This window comes from Gossypium arboreum, chromosome 12, assembly GCF_025698485.1.
Source record: "Gossypium arboreum isolate Shixiya-1 chromosome 12, ASM2569848v2, whole genome shotgun sequence".
Taxonomy (NCBI): domain Eukaryota; kingdom Viridiplantae; phylum Streptophyta; class Magnoliopsida; order Malvales; family Malvaceae; genus Gossypium; species Gossypium arboreum.
Genome location: NC_069081.1, coordinates 82,712,510 through 82,718,273, shown reverse-complemented (window position 1 = coordinate 82,718,273; position 5,764 = coordinate 82,712,510). Strand labels below are relative to the sequence as shown.

General features: G+C 40.0%; 1 non-coding gene across 1 annotated transcript; it reads right to left on the bottom strand.

Moving 5' to 3' along the window:
- Positions 1 to 953: 953 nt before the first annotated feature.
- On the bottom strand, positions 954 to 1,060 carry LOC128286215 (small nucleolar RNA R71). Its single transcript, XR_008276759.1, has one exon. It is a non-coding gene; the product is annotated as a small nucleolar RNA R71 (small nucleolar RNA).
- Between the last annotated feature and the right edge of the window lie 4,704 nt (positions 1,061 to 5,764).

Genomic DNA, 5,764 nt, shown 5'->3' with positions numbered 1-5,764 from the left:
TTCTTAGTTTAATTAATTAGTTAGATAAACAAAACCTTTTTATTTTTTAGGCTAGATAATAAAAAGAAAGTTAATACTAGTACTTTTAGTTCCTTTGGGTTCGATAATATTGTCTTGCTAAAGCTATACTACTGTTCGATAGGTACTCTTGCCTTCATCGTGATAATAGTTAGTTTTAAGAACGATTCATTATAAATATTTAAAACCTGTCACGAATATCACGTATCAAGTTTTTGGCGCTTTGCCGGGGAACTAAGATAATAGGAACACTCGATTTTATTACTTTAGCCATTTTATTTTTATTTCAATTTAAAATTTTATTTTCATTTCTAATTCTTCATTTATTTTCTTTTAACAGGTTTTTCTAGTTTATGACCAGAAGAAACCCGTCAGGACCACTACTTTTTGACGGTGAGATCGACCGCATAGTTTGCAGAAACTGGAGAGAAAAAAGGCGAAACCTAAGATACATAGAGGACAAGCAAGAGGAAGATACTTCAACCACAACTAAGGAGATGGCTGAAAACCAAGAAAATCTACTACCTCTTACGATTGTTGTTAATCTAGTAAATCAGAATCCTGCTCTGCTCACTATGTATGATTATGCTAAACCTTCTTTAACAAGAATTGAATCAAGCATAGTTAGAACTGCTGTAGCTGCAAATACTTTTGAACTGAAACCTAACACAATTCAAATGATATAGTAATTTGTTCAGTTTGATGGTTTTCAGGATGAAGATCCCAACGCTCACTTGGCAAACTTTTTGGAATTCTGCGATACATTTAAAATCAATGGAATTTCTAATGATGCCATTCGCCTTCGGTTATTACCTTTTTCTTTGAGAAATAAAGTTAAACAATGGTTGAACTCGTTACCACGAGGGTCAATCACTACTTGGGAACAAATGACCGAAAAGTTCTTATTAAAATATTTTCCACGGGCTAAAATGGCTAAATTAGGTAATGATATCTCTTCTTTTGTGTAGATGGATTTAGAAACACTCTACGATGCATGGGAGAGATATAAGGACCTTTTGTGAAAATGCCCTCACCATGGGTTACCACTTTGGCTACAGGTTCAAACGTTTCATAATGGCCTGAATCCTTCGACTCGAAAAATGGTTGATGCAGCTGCTGGAGGAACTATCAATAATAAAACACCTGAGGCGGCTTACGAATTTATTGAGGAGATGTCACTAAATAACTATCAGTGGCAAGTTATGAGAACAAAGCCGACAATAGTAGCCGGTGTTTTCAACCTCGACACAGTTACTATGCTATCTAACCAAGTAGAACTCTTAAATAAAAAGATTGACGGTTTGTGTGGTTCTACTCAGGTACATCCAGTTATGAGGTGCGATTCGAATGGAGGAGGAGTATGCACAGAATATCAACCTTTCAACCCTAGCATCGAGGAGGAACAAGTCCAATATATGGGTAATAATAACTCTAGATCCCAAAATAACCCATATAGTAACACTTATAATGCAGGTTGGAGGAACCATCCCAGTTTCTGCGGGGCAGTCAAGGAAATCAAAGGCCACAACATCCTTCGGGTTTTGAATAACCACCTTATCATTAAGAAAAGAAGCCGAACCTTAAGGAGATACTAACCAAATTCATCTCAGTGTCAAAAACTCGTTTTCAGAATACTGAGACAGCACTCAAAAATCAACAAGCATCAATCCAGGGGCTCGAAACTCAGATTGAATAACTCGCTAAGTTAATTTCTGAATGATCACAAGGTAGCCTGCCAAGCAACACTGAATCTAACCCAAGGACCAACTCAACGTGATTGCCATTCAAGTTGAGGAAGGGTTAGTTGCAAAACCAAGGCCAGAAACGGTGGTAAGCAAAGGTAAGAATGAGGTCGGCCAAAATGACCCAAAGCCGGTATGTACAGAATATAAACCTCGTGTGCCATACCCCAATACTACAAGGAAAGACCGCTCAGACGAACAATTTGGTAAATTCCTTAAAATTTTAAAGAAACTACATATTAACCTACCGTTTATTGAAGCACTTTCACAGATGCCGAACGCAGTCAAATTTTTAAAGGAACTTCTAGCCAATAAATGAAAGTTAGATGAAAGGTCGTATGTGGAGCTGAACACGGTTTGCTCAGCCATTCTTCAGAATAAGCTACCCAACAAACTAAAAGATCCAGGGAGTTTTACGATTTCTTGTTTAATTGGTAGTTTAGATGTTAATAATGCGTTGGCTGATCTAGGGGCTAGTATCAATGTTATGCCTTACAAATTTTTTAAGCAACTAGGTCTAGGGAAACCCAAACAAACTAGGATGAGCATTCAATTGGCTAATAAAACCATTAGATTTCCTAGGGGTAACATTGAAGATGTTCTTGTGAAGATCGATAAATTTATATACCTAGTAGATTTTGTTGTTCTAGACATGGAAAAGGATAATAACGCACCCTTAATTTTAAGAAGACCCTTTTTAGCAACCGCCAGAACAATTATTGATGTTGGCACAGGTGAACTCACACTTCGTGTGGGAGATGAAACAATCACCCTTCAAGCCCGTAATTTGAATAACACATCTAAAATCGAAGGTGATTGTACAAATCATTCGGCTAAAATCAGGAAACAGGTTCGAAAAACATACATAAGCCAAGCAAAACAAAGAACCCATCCATAAAGAACGAAGGTTACAAATCAAGGAGCTAGATGAATGGAGGACACATAAACCGAGAAAACACGATAAACCAAAACTACACCATGATGAGCCTAATTCTTCCAAAAATCAACTTCAAGTTGGAGACAAAGTACTACTAGATGCAGCAGATCCTCAAATCGCCACTTCTGAATCGAATGAAGAAACCCTTCTTACAATAACTAGCATTTTTCCATATGGTATGGTCGAGGTAAATCACCCCAAATTTGGCACGTTGAAGGTAAATAGTACTAGTCTTAAACCTTATGCTGATAAAATTCATAGTAGGGGATGAGGAGTATAAACTCCTCGAACCACCATGACCATTCACCAGAGAGGTAAGTTGAGCTTAGACTATAAATAAGCACTTCTCGGGAGGCAATCCGAGCACTAACAATATTAATTTCTTTAAATTTTAGTTTTAACATCTAACATACTAACCGACTCATGGAACGCAGGCTTTCTAAATCACACACGGCAGGGCAAAATTTTCCCTAACACGGGATGCGATAAGTCACCACGACCATGCGTTAGGACCGTGGGCGTGTCGTAGAACCATGGTTGAACCTGAGAAAAAAAGCACGAGCATTTGCCACGACCGTGTCTAGAACCCGTGGTCGAACTTGTCAGATTAACATAGGCATGAGCCTACATACACGGGCGTGGGAGAAGCGAACGAAGACAGACACAACCGTGTGACACGGCCGTGTGAACCCACACGTCCAAGGAACACGGGCATGGGTCAATTTTCAGATGCACCCAAATTCAAAATTCGCGAATCACATGGGTAAAAATTGGGGAACACGGGCGTGTCCCCTGGCGGTGTGTCCCAAAATCTATAAATGCCCTTCACTATTCATCATCTTCCGCACCCAAAATCCCTAACCCTAGCCGCTACAGATTCACACAGCCTCCTTCCACGCCCATGCGCCGCCTTCAACCACATTTTTTACGCCTAAGCTCCTCCCTCTTGCTTTTGTTTACTCTTTTATCTCAATCTTCTTCAATTATTTTTTCTTTTTTCATGATTTTTATGCTCCATTTGACTATTTTATGTGCACATTAATAGTTGGAATAGTAGATAAATTTATGTTTTTAAGTTTTGTTTTGGTAATATTTTATTTTCTTAGTCAGTGTATTAGGCTACATTCATTCATTATTTCTATGAGTTTCATGCTATTAACCCCACACAAATTCATTCTTTAGATATCTCCATTACTAATTCTCATAGGGTTATTTAGCACATTCATTTTGGTTGTTATAGTATAGGTTAATATGTAAGCCTCATGGAAAGTATTCACAGTCCATTTCAATTTCTATTACAGGTACATTATGTCTACCTCACGTGGCAAGAAGACTGCCATCCCCGCTTTGAAAAAATGGAAAGGGGCGTTATCCTCGGGACCTACCACAGAAATTTGCCATCCATTCCTCTAATTTCCACCAAGCAATTAAGAGAAACTATTTCAGATTCTACAGGCCCGACCCTTGGAACTGGGCCGCTATATAGACTGGACCGCGCTAGAACAAGTTCAACTTGCTGGTGCAATTCGGGCCCTCCTCACCACCGATCCTTGGGGACTTTTCTTCGAGATTGTTGAGCCAACATATCTCGAGCTCACGATGGAATTTTGCTCAACATTTTATCGTCAAACCGTGATGACCCGTTTTGATGATCCGAGAATGGTCCAATATCGCCTTGGTAGTCTAGTCTGCCAGTTGAGCGTCCTACAGTTCGGTACCGCACTGGGTCTTTACACGAAAGAGTTCATGGAGGAAAATGAGCTCTACACTTTCAATCGCCACATCCATCATTCTCCTTCATGGTGCTGGAACACCCTCGCCCCTGGCTTTGCTTCCTACAATCCTAGCCGCTCCAAGGCATCGGCTATCCCTCCATCTCTGAGGTACCTACACACCATTTTAGCTCACATGTTAACAGGAAGGCGAGAGAGCACTAGCGTCGTTAACACTCATGATGCCTACTTTCTATGGTGTATGTCGCATGGGCACTCCTTCGACCTTACCTATTTTATTGCCCTCGCCATTCAACATCAGACGGAGCGGCATAGGAAAAGGGTCATCTCTATCGGGCCTTATGTGACGCGGTTGGCTCGGCACTTCGGCCTCCTCAACACAGCAGCCCAATCATCCTCCCTCACTCTCATGAACTAGATGTCCCCATAGGACATCTCGAGCATGCTTAGTATGAGGATGATCGAGAAGCGCTGAGGAACCCACCCTCCTCAGTATTGCCTAGCCCAATCCACTGAGGAGGAGGATCCTGAGGACATTACTAATGATGTCCCTCCATGTAATAAGGATCCACCGTCTCAGCCACGACCACCCCCTCGTCCAGTTCATGCGGCGGGTTCATACGCTGACATCGTTGAGCGCGTTACCCGATTCGAGCAACAGTGTTTTCAACACTTCAATAACATTGATGCTACTCTACAGCAGATTTGTCAGCACTTCCACATCTCATCACCACCCCCACCTCACGAACCATCTAGCGATGAAGATGTTTAAAATTTTTTATTTATTATTTTATGTTTTCACTTTTATTTTATTTTAAGACTACTTTTTATTTTTCTTTCACCTTATTTTTATTAGGTTTTATAATTACTATTTTACAATTTTTAATTTCAGGCTAATTCATTATGAGTACTTAGTCTTCCTTATATATTTCTTAAAAGAGTTACTGATTTTATCACAGTTATAAAGAGCTCCAAAGCTCACTATTAGTCAGGAACTTGAAACTCCACTGGGAAAGGTTCTCCATGACTGCCATGTCCTGCTCAACCACGACCATAGCCAACTTGAGATATAATACTTTTTTGGCGCAGCATTTGTGGAACCCAACCTCTACCACCACTGGAGTATCCTCCTCCACTCTCACGCCGATTATTCTCCAAAACTCCAGTTTAAGGAATTCATTCATCATTCAGGAAGTTTCACTTATCTCCCTATCTTATGATTATAAATCTCTATCTTATGATTATAAATCTATCTTTTTCAATATATCTACCTTTGTACATTGAGGGCAATGTACATCTTAAGTGTGAGGGGTCTTTTATATCAGAAAAATCCC